A 13,094-nucleotide genomic window follows, 5' to 3' on the forward strand; every position below is an offset into this window, starting at 1 on the left:
GGCACACTGTGGAAAGCAGACACGTCTGAGTGCTGTCTCATGTGTGTTGAGACCGATGGAGCAAAGCTGTAATCCAGACAGCTTGCTCACCCAGGGACGTTCTGGGCAGGAGGTACAAACTATAGAAAAAATAGAGAGTAACACCCAGGGACAATCCTGGGACTTCAATTCCCTCAAGACATGAGAGAGGCAAACCTTGCCTGGTGGCCAGGACCCTTGCCAGCCTCTCCACAGGTGACCACCAAGCACTAGCAAACTCTCTGTGAGGAACTTCCAGGTAATTCCTTGCTGCCTTTTATCACCTTAATTATATTTCCAAGAAAACAGTTTAAAAAAATTATTAAGTATACGCACTCTGAGGAAACAGGCTGGATTTTTTTTCCTTTTCTGAAGTGAGGAGGCAGGACAATATTTCCCAGAGCAGCAGCATTGGGAGCACCAGCAGGGCAGTCATCCTGTTCCTGCCCCTGCTTACTGCTTACAATGAGAGACAAGACCAGTGGCTTGTCAGCATCTTGCGGGATTGCCCACACAGAAGCTTAGTGTTCGATCTGACTTGGTCGGTGTCCTCCTCCCCCTTTTCAGTAAACGAAGCCAGATGACTACAACACAAAGGCAAAGGCAGAGTCATTCCCATTCAAACACAAAGGCAAGAAAAGCACTTTCTAGATGAATGAAAGACCAAACAGTGGACTCAGTTCCACAAGAAGGTACCGCCACACTGTGAATGTGACAGATAATTTCCTTGGATGATCAATAGATACATTTATAATTTCCCATCTTTCACCCAAGTAAATTCATACTCTACAAGAGAAGAAACATTTTTTTCTTTATGCTTTCTGACAATTGTTCTTTAGTCAATAATTTATATATGAAAAGTAGAAAAATAAATTATGAAAGGCCAAACAACAACAACCAAAAAAATCACCTTTTGAAGATTTAATATTCCAAAGGCCTACTATGCACTAAAGCAAGCAACCTACAAAATGCCACTAAATATTGCATTTTGCTAGTCTGCCACACAGAATAAAAGCCTTCCGTGCTGGCAGCAGGTATAGGTCTATTCCCACTCTCATTTTCCTTTGGTCCAGTGTTCAAGGGAGGGTAAATCCTTAAGCAGATTGAATACACAAAGTTTCACAGAATGCTGCCAAGCTACAATAATCTATACTGGACAAATAATGGCCACAGTATCTTTGTGTTCCACATTGCTCTAGATGTAGCTGTAACCCAGTGTGAATGGCAAGTTTTGAACCCAAATGTGACAGAATTTTGGGTACAGCTTTAGAAACAGCGGGACTGCCATGTGCCTGTGTCCAGAACGTAAAATCCATCTGTAGTTCTGAGGTATTGCTAATGGCGTAGCTAAAGTTATTCATAGTTTAGATTTACCAGAAATAGTTGGAACAAATTAATAATGAATTAGAACATTTCTTATCATTGCAGGAGAGAGAGGGAATAAATAGAATCATCCATATTTTCTTATTACAAAACAGTGTGCAGCCTATTACCAAACACTAATTTGGTGTTGCTTGTGCTGGAAAACTGTTGAAGGGTCCCTGGCTCTTGACAGTGCAGCTTAATACAGTCTGACGGAAGAAAGGCTGCGCAGAAGCAGGTCAGGGCGGGCAGGTGAGGACCATCCCAACAGGGGTGAATCCCAGCCTGCCAGAGCCGGGCACTGCTCAATAATTCCAATTAACCATGATAAAAACAACAGACATGGGTCACGCAGAGCCCGGTAAATATCAATCAGAACAGCATATTGTGATGCGAGAATAATGAAGGCTGTCTCACTAAGGAAAGGAGAAAAGACGTTTGGTTAGGCGTGGAAGCCTGTCCTCGGTGGCTTGTGCACCCTGCAGTGCCTTTCCTGCTTTGTGGGGCTGCAGACCATGCTGGCCACAGCCAAAATTACCTTGAGTGTGGAGCTCTTCTTGTGGCTTAGTGTATTTTGTGTGTAGTGAGCAATGGGGAGAGTTCCTGCATCCATTTGCAGCTCAGGGGGGGGCCTGCTCGACCAGCTGCATAGCTCTAGAAAGACACAGGGTGTGGGGTGAGACCAGGGAGCTGGGTGTGCTGGCCTCTGTGCTGGGAGTTGACCGGACAGCAGACACGCAGACCATGAGCCAGACACTGGTACTGGGAGCCAGCACATGCTTTTTTGGCTGTTGTTGTAACTGGGCTTGCGGAAAGCATGGGGACATTTGCACAGTGGCTGTCCCCAGTGAGGCCGTGGGTTGGATTTCTCCATCAGCAGCCAACAGCGACAGCCGCTTCTCTGGCTGTGTAAGACCAGGGGATATTTTAGCACCCGATTGCCTTTCACTGCTGGCTTCTGGGCTTCCCATGCTCTGAAACATACTGTAATCAAAGAGCATGAAATAAATACCAAACTGCAGACATGACCCACTGAAGGATGTCTAAGGGCCAAAGCCATAATTACAAGGCAGCATCACTGCTTTTAGACATTTTTTAATCCATTTGACTTCAACAAAGTACTTGAGTCTACTCAGCCTAAATGGAAATGGGTGATTCTTAGTTTTTATGTATAAAGATAGCACAAAGAATTTCCTGTGTGTAGCCTTATGGCCTGCTCCATCAATGTCTTCTAATAAAATGTATTTCTGTAACACCTGAGGTAATTAATCACTTAAACAGAATTGGATTACAATCTCCATTACTTGAAAATCTTTGAAGTCAGGCTTGCTGTCTTTCTAAAAGATCCAAAGCTATTGAGCCATCCTTTGCCCTGCTTTATGCCAAGGTCAGACTGGATGTTCGTCACAGCCTCTTGTAATGTCAGAAATTGGTCTCTGACATTTGTAATGCCACAGGAAAGACTTTCACTGACTTCAGACAGAACTGCACTAGATTTATTGACCTTCCTCGTTAAGAATGAAGATTGTCTGCAGAAACTCCGATGTGATTTTGTAATCTCAGGTACATATCTGTTGAGCTTATTATGTAAATACTGCTGCTTTTGGTCCTTTTTGAATTTCATAGGAGTTTACAGAGCTCAACACAACCAGAAGTTGCCAGGACATTGCAAGACCAAACCTTCTCTTTTGACCACCATATTTGTCTTGAATCTCCAGAGGTAAATGGATTTGTCAACATTAAAATCACAATAATAAAATATGATACTCTGTAGCTATGTTTAAAATTCTGAAACTTCAATATCTTTTTCTCCGTAGTGAAATTCCCATTCCTGGGGCTTTCTTGCTACCAAGTGCAAGTATATTATTGATTTCACATATGAGTCTTCAGGAAAAAAAAAGTAGTTAACTGCATATAATTTAGTGATTCCCTGACGTATTTTACTCTACAGCAAAACCAGTTTTCTTCTACGTCTCAGCAACACTCGAGATTGTTCTAAAATGTATATATTGTTTTTGTTTTAACTATCTGAAATGAATATTTTACCATTGGATAAAGAACTTTAGTTAGCTTCTCTGATTTAAAATCTGACGGTGACAAGAATTTGCCCTGAAACACAGTAGATAAGAAGTATAAGCAAGAAATTACAGAAATAACTATCTTATTATCTAATGGTAAAAATTACAGGTTGTTTGTCTTTTGGGTTTTGATTTGACTGGGCAGGGGGAGGATGGTTTTTGTTGGTTTGGTTTGTTTTTTTAATAAGGATTCCACAGAGAGATATCTGTACATGTTTCACTTACCTCCCTGTGGGGGAAAACATGTTTTAATCATATTTAAAATAAAGCCATTGTCAAGAACATTATTTATTCAAATCTCTCTTCTATGGAAGGTAAATAACTCTGTTTTGAATGTACCTCCTGACCTTATCTCCTCAAATCAGTTCTACCAGTTCAGTCTGAGCCAGAGATCGCTTTTGATGTACTGTTCATTTCCACATATTCTCTGTTTCTTTACTCCCATTTCTAGTGCAGAATATTTTTATGTAATTACCTCAGAGTCTGAACTATAAGGTAAATATTAGAATATGGGTATAAAGTTCTATTTATGGAAGGGGCAAATATTTGTTCAGTAGTGAGTAAGTTATGCTAAACCCCCATATCATAACTGTAGGGAAAAAATCATGTTTTTTTCTAGATGAAGCACAAACTGCATGTAGACTTCTGATGCTATGCTCATACTTATTGTATGTTCTTCATATTTATAAAATATCCTTACAATTATGAATTATGTAATAACTTTCATCCAAAATCATTACTACTAATCTCACAATGCTCTTATAAGGCATATATTTATTAATATATTACTTTTTTTTTTACCCAGTATAGTATGAAATACAGCAAATTAGTGACTTCCACAGGAGCACACAGCTAAAAACCAGAATAGCAATAAAAGAAATACCTGACCCAACCAATGTCAAAGGCAAAGATTCTAATTACTCTAGTGGAGTCAGATGATCGCATTTGGTAATTCTGATTCCAAATTTTTGCCAGTGGTGGAGGTTTACTACTCAGGAGTAACACCTCCTATGCCTCTGAACACTCAATGTCATTAATGTGTGAAGCAGATGTCTGCTGATGAATTCTGACATGGATTCAGGGGAGCCTAGTATTTAGTCTCTATGACGAGTGATTTTAGTTGAAGAAATTCTGGACATCTGGACAAGGCAATCTGGACATCCATAAATCCATGGGTCCGGATGGGATGCACCCGCGGGTGCTGAGGGAGCTGGCTGAGGTCATTGTTGGACCACTCTCCATCATCTTTGCCAAGTCTTGGGAAACGGGAGAGGTGCCTAAGGACTGGAGGAAAGCAAATGTCACTCTGGTCTTCAAAAAGGGCAAGAAGGAGGACCAGGGTAACTACAGACTGGTCAGCCTCACCTCCATCCCTGGGAAAGTGATGGAACAGCTTATTCTTGTTGCCATCCCAAAGCATATAAAGGATAAGAGGGTCATTAGGGGCAGTCAACATGGCTTCACCAAGGGGAAGTTGTGCTTGACCAGCCTCATTGCCTTTTATGAGGACATAACGAGGTGGATAGATGATGGCGGAGTGGTGGATGTGGTCTAACCTGACTTCTGCAAGGCATTTGACACAGTCTCCCACAGCATTCTTACAGCTAAACTGAGGGCTTGTGGTCTGGATGAGTGACCTATTAGAGAGCAGCATAGGGGAAAGGGACCTGGGGGTCCTGGTGAACACCAGGATGACCATGAGCCAGCACTGTGCCCTTGTGGCCAGGAAGGTCAATGGCATCCTGGGTGTATTAGAAAGGGGGTGGTTAGTAGGTCAAGAGAGGTTCTTCTTCCTCTCTACTCTGGAATATTGTGTCCAGTTCTGGGCCCCTCAGTTCAGGAAGGACAGGGAACTACTGGAGGGAGTCCAGCGCAGGGCAACAAAGATGATTAAGGGAGTGGAACATCTCCCTTATGAGGAAAGGCTGAGGGAGCTGGAGTTCTTTAGCCTGGAGAAGCAGAGACTGAGGGGTGACCTTATTAATGTTAACAAATATATAAAGGGTGACTGTCACGAGGATGGAGCCAGGCTCTTCTCAGTGACTACCAACAGTAGGACAAGAGGTAAAGGGTTCAAACTGGAACACAAGAGGTTCCACTTAAATTCGAGAAGAAACTTGTTCTCAGTAAGGGTATCAGAGCACTGGAACAGGCTGCCCAGGGAGGTTGTAGAGTCTCTTACTCTGGAGACATCCAAAACCCGCCTGGAAACATTCCTGTGTAACCTCATCTAGGTGTTCCTGCTCTGGCAGGGGAATTGGACTAGATGATCTTTTGAGGTCCCTTCCAATCACTAACATTCTGTGATTTCCTGAATTCCCATGCCACCTCCCATAATAGTAGTCATTGGGTGATGGTCTCCACCAGTGCATGTAGTAATCAGCATCACTTAAATGATGAAATGCAAAAAAAAAAAAAAAAAAAGGAAAATGTACAGGGAATGAAATGAAACACTAGTGAATTCCTGTAGTTGTTGTTAGTTAGTTTGAGGATGATTAATAACCTTGAACGAAAGTAAAAATAATTAAAACCACATTACTCATCCTCGGAGAACAAGGTAATCAAAGGAGAATTTGCAACTGAGCAAAAGCTGTCCTTCAAAGCAAATCTTTCCCTCTCTTCTAGTTTTGATTAGTGAACAATACTGCTAGTCATTCCACTCGACATAGTTGATGTCCTTCCTTGATTTTCCTGGGGGAAGAAGAGGCAGTAGGGAGAGCTGAATCACAAGTTTTCCTCATATTTTTTTCTTAATGAACAATAGTGTGCACTGCTGTCCCAGAACACAGCACCAGGTAATGTCAGCACAGTAACTGGAGTGTGTTAGAAAGATGACAAAAGTTCTCAAGCGTTGATCCACAGACTAAAAGCATAAACTTACATTAGTATGTGAAGAGAAGTGTAATGTCCAATGATTCCTCCTGTTTTCAAAGTCTGCATTTGTTTTAAATAGCTAAACCTTTAGTAAATACTTTCTCAGGATCATCCTTACCCATTTCCATAGATGCCACAGGATAGGAGACAAACCACCCCAGAATGCAAGATGAATGGCTATCAAATTTAGGAACTGCGCTGCAAAACATCAAATCCTTGTGGTGTTCTGTGCTGTGCTGCATGAGTCCTAAGCCTAAATGAGACTGCAATGAAAGGAAAGCTCATCTTGAAGAAGAAAATAACTTCTCTGCACCAGTTAGGTGATATAAAACTGAAAGGTCAGAGAGATATTAAACTCAAATTTTTTGAACTAGTAAGAAACGGAGAAAAGGTGAGGGGGTTTGGCATTTCCCTTTTCAGATGTTTTTGTGGAAGGAGCAAAGTGGAGTGAAGTTGGGTATGGCTCTTTAATTCCACAGGGATCTGTGGGCAAAGCACTTACAGTTGCTTTAACTCACAGCTACTGCCTTTTGCTGAGCACTGCAAACCTGCAACTCCCTGGCAACTATTACATGTCAGTAACTTCTTTATAAGGCCTGGAGTTGTGTTTAGAAATGCAACAAGTTCTATATATGTAAATACAATGAATGGAAGAATTGAATGATTGCCTTATTCGGGACTGGGCTGTTAATGGCACCTGCACAGTACTGGCAGTAGAAAACATTTTGCGTTAGCTGACACCTTCAGATTGTCTTCTAAGTGAAATGGTAAGGCAAGGGTGAAAGGAAAACTTTTTGGGGCTAAGAGCTTTGCACTACACTCTTAAGGGTACCAGTAGAAGCCGTATCTCCAATGGCAATTCTTAAATGTCATTTGTACAATGCATCTGAAAGTATCTTATAAGGAAAACCATGGCTGTGAATGAAGCGGTATTGCACAGAGAACAGTAAAGCTCATATAAATGTATTTCAAAGAAGCTCTGCCATGCACTCTTTAGTAACCCAGCCCCAGATTCCCTCCCTTTCTATCACAACCTCATCACTCAGTTTTTGCTTTGGCAAAAGCTACAGCAGTACAAGATGCACATAGAAAGTGCACAGCAATACAAGGCACATGGAAAATAAGGAGGTGATTTGTGACAGCCAGTATGGCTTAACTAAGGGTAAATAGTGCCTGATAAATTTGGTGGCATTCTATGACAGGGTCACAGCATTGGTGGATAAGGAAAAGCAATTGACATCATCTACCTGGACTTGTGCAAAGCACTTGACACTGTCCTGCATGACATCTTTGTCTTTAAATTGGAGATACATGGACTGGAAGATGGACCACTTGGTAGATTATCAGTTGGCTGACTGGTTGCAGCTCAGAGAGTTGCAGTCAAAAACTCAATGTCCAAGTGATGAGTGGCATTCCTCCAGGATCAATATTAGGACCAACACTGTTTAACATCTTTGTCGGTGACAGGGACAGTGGTACTGAGTGTACCCTCAGCAAGTTTGCTGACGACACCAAGCTGTGTGGTGCAGTCAACACGCTGGAGGGAAGAGATGCCATCCAGAGGGACTTTGCCAGGCTTGAGAGGTGGGTCCATGCAAACCTCATGAAGTTCAACAAGGCCAAGCGCAAGGTCCTGCATGTGGGTTGGGGCAATGCCAAGCACAAATACAGGCTGGGCAGGGAAAGAATGGAGAGCAGCCCTGAGGAGAAGGACTTGGAAGTGTTGTTGGCTGATGAGAAGCAAAACATGACCCAGCAATGAGCGCTTATAGCCCAGAAAGTCAACCATATCCTGGGCTGCATCAAAAGAAGCAAGACCAGCAGAGAAGCTGTGGATGCCCCATTTCTGGATGTGTACAAGGCCAGGTTGGATGGGGCTTTGAGCAACCTGGTCTAGTGGAAGATGCCCCTGGCCGTGGCAGGGGGGTTGGAACTAGATGATGTTTAAGGTCCCTAAACAAAGAAATGTTTAAGCCAAACATTTCTATGATTCTATGCATCCATCCTGTCCAATTCCATCCTGTCCTGTCCACTCAGTCATAACCTGCTCAATGCTACAGGTGCATCATATGAAACAGAGGTATCATGAATATACCAAGGAGGGCTTTATCTGTGAGAGAAAAACCCCATTTTACTCCCACCATAGTGTCACTGAGGTGTCAGTGCAGAAGACTGTTGCAGCCTCCTTTGTCAGCAATTTTCTCATTTTACTGTCTCTTAGATCTGTTACAGCTTAGGTTGAGAGCAGCACTATGAGAAGAACTGAACTGGAATATTTGCTGCTCACTTGGGCTCTCACGCCCTTGCTGCCTAAGACCTGTTGCAGCTACGTGAGCACTGTGGGCACAGGGTACGCTTGCACTGGCAGTCCCTGGGGCTCTGGCTAACTTAGACAAGGGCTTGACATTTTGCTGTATTTGTGAGACACCTTCAGATGCCACTGATCCTGTAAGACAGAAAGTTGTGGTCATCCCAGAAGGCATCTGAGCGACAATAGGAAGGGAGGATTTGTGCATGAGTAGTCATATGTCCAGTCTTTATTTAACCAGACAGAAATAGCAGCCACAAGGACATAGCAGGCCTGGCTTTTGTGCACAACCATCCCTAGAGTCCCCATAACCAGTTCTGCAGACTGGGGGAGATGAGCACTCACTGGGAATATGGGGTGAAATGCTACTTTATGGCAGACATTTCTCAGAGGAAGCACAAAGCCGCCGTGCCACCTTGTGGCTACTACAGGGGGATGCCACCCCTCCTTCTGCTCCACAGGCATGCTCTTAGAATAAAAACTCTTTGCCCTCTGGAAGCCATGGGGACATCAATTTATCACTTTCAGATGGGTGTGAGCCCTCACTCCGAGTATCTCCTTCAGGTACATTAAAGGGCCTGAGTCATCCTGAGGAGCACTTGGAAGAAGCAAATGAGTCTCCAAGGTGAGCGGGGGCAGGCACGACTGCCGATCCTGCTGGCTCTGCCCACAAGATGCACAGAAAATCGCCTCCCGCTTTGGGTACGCGATGTTCTAAGTGAGCTCCATGGCTGGTCATGGTGAGAAAAACATTCTCTTGTTCTCCCCTGATGCATTATGAAAACCCACTAAAAGGAGCTTTTTGCACCACAAAATCTTTTAAAAGGATTCTGTCAACACAAAAGCAAACATTGACAGCAGTTGCCTTTAAAAATATTTGAGTCTTCAAACTCTGAAAGACACTTCTTACTTTTTTTATTTTATTCTTTTTAATTTCCAGACTTGATCTACTCTCAGGCTTCAGAGAAATGTTTTCTGTAACTGCATGAGTAAGAAAATGTATTGTGAGATTAATTTCCATAACAATTTTTAAAACAATTTGTAAACATATTCTTCACAAAATGGCTATTCAAATACATGGATCTTTGCCTCAGTAATAGTATAAAATTGCTGTAGGGAAAATTTACCAGAGATACTGAGAGGAGTACAAGTCCCATTAGCGTGTAGTGCCTGTGGCCCAGGTCACATCACCAGGTGGTCAATAAAATCTGCTGTATTTTCTTCCTCTTCTCCTTTACCTTTCATCCACCATGTATTGACACCCTGGCACTGGATAACAGAATGCACAAAGAGGTTTTTTCTAACACAAATTTTCCTCTGTTTTTGGAGAGATTATGAGGCAAATTGCCACACAGAGCACAACGTGCCCATCTCATGTACTTCAAGTATAGTACTACCATTGCTGTCTCTGGGAAAACATATGGATGGGCCACCTCTTTCACCCCTTTCATCTCTCAGTAATTAGAGAAGTCATTTTTCTTTAAAAGGGGTTGGCACTCAGAGTTCTGTTTCCTGAAACTTCTCCCTTGGCTCTCATTCTGATCCTTTCATTACCATAACACTTGTATAAATACTTTCTATAGAGAAATTTCAGCATAGTAATTTGCAAGTCAAAACAGCCAATTAGTTTACAAATTACAAGTCTTCCATATTTTGGAGATTACTTACAACTCTGGCCACTGCAGCATGCAGTTAAGAAAGAAAAAAACAGAAGATCTTAGTGCCGGTACTGCACTAGTCAGTTTTTGTATCGAGGGAAACTGGTATTATAGTAGGAAGAGCAAACTGTTTTGGAGTAGCATCAACGACCGGCTTATTTTGTGTTTAAAAATATTTTTACTTGTTCATTCAATAGGAAGCATCAAAGACATTCATAGTTAAAAAGTAATCACCCCGCACCCAAATATCCTGCTCCCAGAAATAATCATGAAGGTGACAAAAACATGGGTCAGCTGTTGCTTTGCAAAGAATTTTTAATCTCCAACAAGAGAGCAATCTACAGCTTGCACCAATACCTTGGCAATCACAGAGTAGCAAACCTGATTGGACAGCTAGTAAAAAAGGAATTTCAGATGTTCAGAACCAATTCAGTCTGTGAAGATTTTGGCGCTCCGGTCGGCAGCTGACCCTGACACCCGCAATAACAGTTACTTTGCAATGTTAGGCAGTAATGGATCCCAAAAGAGTTTTAATGTTTTGACTTTATGTCATGAACTTAGAGGCAATCACTGGAGAATATCCTATCTTAGGACACAGTTCTAAAAATGGAAATGTAGAATACAAAATTCAGTTCGGGTATTGCTTTTGCTTTTGGTTGGTTTGGTTTTTTTCATGTGTGTGGCTTGTTTGTTTTGTTGTTTGTTGTTCTGGGTTTGTTTTTTTTTTTTCAGGTATAAAATAATGTCTCCAAAGAATAAGCAAAACCACCTCATTTTGGTGCAATACGAACCCTGAAGAACTGTACAAGGACTGCAACATCCTAACCATTGAGGAATATAAAGGATCCATATGGAACATTCTGTTTCTGAAGAACATTATCTCTGGATCATGTGGAAGCATCTAAAATAAGGACATGACTAAGCTGGCCTCTATAATTACAAGAAAAAGAAACAAAATGGAAAATCCTCACCTTCCAGGCCTCACTCTGCACAGTGACCTGAAAAATAAAATCTATTGGCAGCAGCAATCAAGCTTTCCTGTATTATCTTCCTGGGGGGTTGATTACACAGTCCTAAATGTGGGTGACTGCTTGAGGTCCAAAACTCTTTACACTGTAGTTATTCCTCAGAAATCCAAATGCAAGTAGAAAAGTGGAAATATACAGTGGTAGCCAGTATAGAGTATGGCATGTGGTAACAACAGTTCAGAATTGCCAAACAGGAAGGGTAACAAAACAAGGCTACCATCACACCAGCTGTGAAGTTTATGATTTTCAAGGCACCTTTTACAAAAGAAGTAGGAAGGTAGTCCAGAAATTAGAAACGAACTGCAGTATCACTTCTGTTTCTCCCAAATGGGCAATTTTTGTAGTTATTTCCAATGCAAAGAAAAAAAAAATCAATAACAAATAAACATACAAAAAGAGGACATATTCTCAAAGTACCATTCTCTTATAATCTATTTTTAAGAAGTTCTAGTTTTATCTTGCACACATGATTTGATCAAAGCATGCTTGTAAAGTAAACTTCTGAAACCAGAAAAAGCCTTTAAACATTCGAATAGGTGATGGGTTTGTTTCATTCACATTTCTAACACTACTCTAAAACAAAGAAAGAACAGGAAATGTTCTTCCAATATTAGCTTATTACACTGACAGAGAGTTTCTCAATGTTCCCTCACATTTTTTATTCTTATTATGATCAAATCACAATGTACCGGCTAGTCCAGGCAGTGCATTATGCCAGGCACTGTATGCACCTGTTTGAAGCGGCTCTCATCCAAAGGCTTCACAGTCTGAACAGAGAGGACAGGCATGAATGAGAAACTGTTGGCACAACAGAGATTCCTTTCCTTGTGATTATACAGGGAAATTGGTCTCAAAGTGGGAGAGCAGCTCCACATGTCTGGGTCTGCTGTTCTGCCTCTTTTACCAGGCTACTTTGCAGTACACAACTGATTTTTTTTCCTCTCTCTTCTGTTTTTTTATGGTTTGGGGTTTAATAAGGCTTGGTCTCACTGGCAAATTCCAGATAGAGACCACGGGGAATGTTTTCTCTTAAATGCATGTCCAACATCTCTGGCCAAATTTGTGCCTGCTAGCTAACCCACACTATTACTGTGGTGTTAACTACTTCACTTGTGGTGTTCACACTTAAAACAGAGGTCAAATTGTATGGACATTTTTTTCCCTTTCACTTTGATAAACAAGCATTCCTGCTGCTTGCACTCCTGCAGGGAATTCACATTCAGCACTATCATTTCCAATTCCTCAGCCTATCGAATACTGTTGACGTTTTATTTCATAGCAGACAGAAAAGCATGAAGTGACTTTTTTACCTATGAGCTTGTAAATCCTCTCAGTGGCCATAAGGATGAAACAATATCAAGTTACATAATAAAAGAACAGTAAAATTCACATGAAAATTGTGTATTTCCTTATTTTTATAACTGCAGTGGAGGTCAGCTGGTATTAAAGGTGACATGTACTTATCCATATTTCACTTTATATGCTAATTACACACACTTTATTATAGGGTCTGGAAAAAAATACCTTTCTGTAACAATATGTTGAAGCTTCATCTTAATCACATAACTTTAGTTGGAAACTGTTCTCAGGGACTATTATTTAATATTTATATAGTGCTTTAAAGATGAAAGAACTGCATACTTACACATTTTATTGCATTCATGGCATCATTATAATCTTAAACCTGAAGTGTTTCTTCTGTTGAACTAGGATCTGAATTGAGAAATTTTTTAGCAGTAGATATTTTTCTTCACTTCTACTGAAAGCT

This window comes from Columba livia, chromosome 2 (assembly GCF_036013475.1).
Source record: "Columba livia isolate bColLiv1 breed racing homer chromosome 2, bColLiv1.pat.W.v2, whole genome shotgun sequence".
NCBI classification, from domain to species: Eukaryota; Metazoa; Chordata; class Aves; order Columbiformes; family Columbidae; genus Columba; species Columba livia.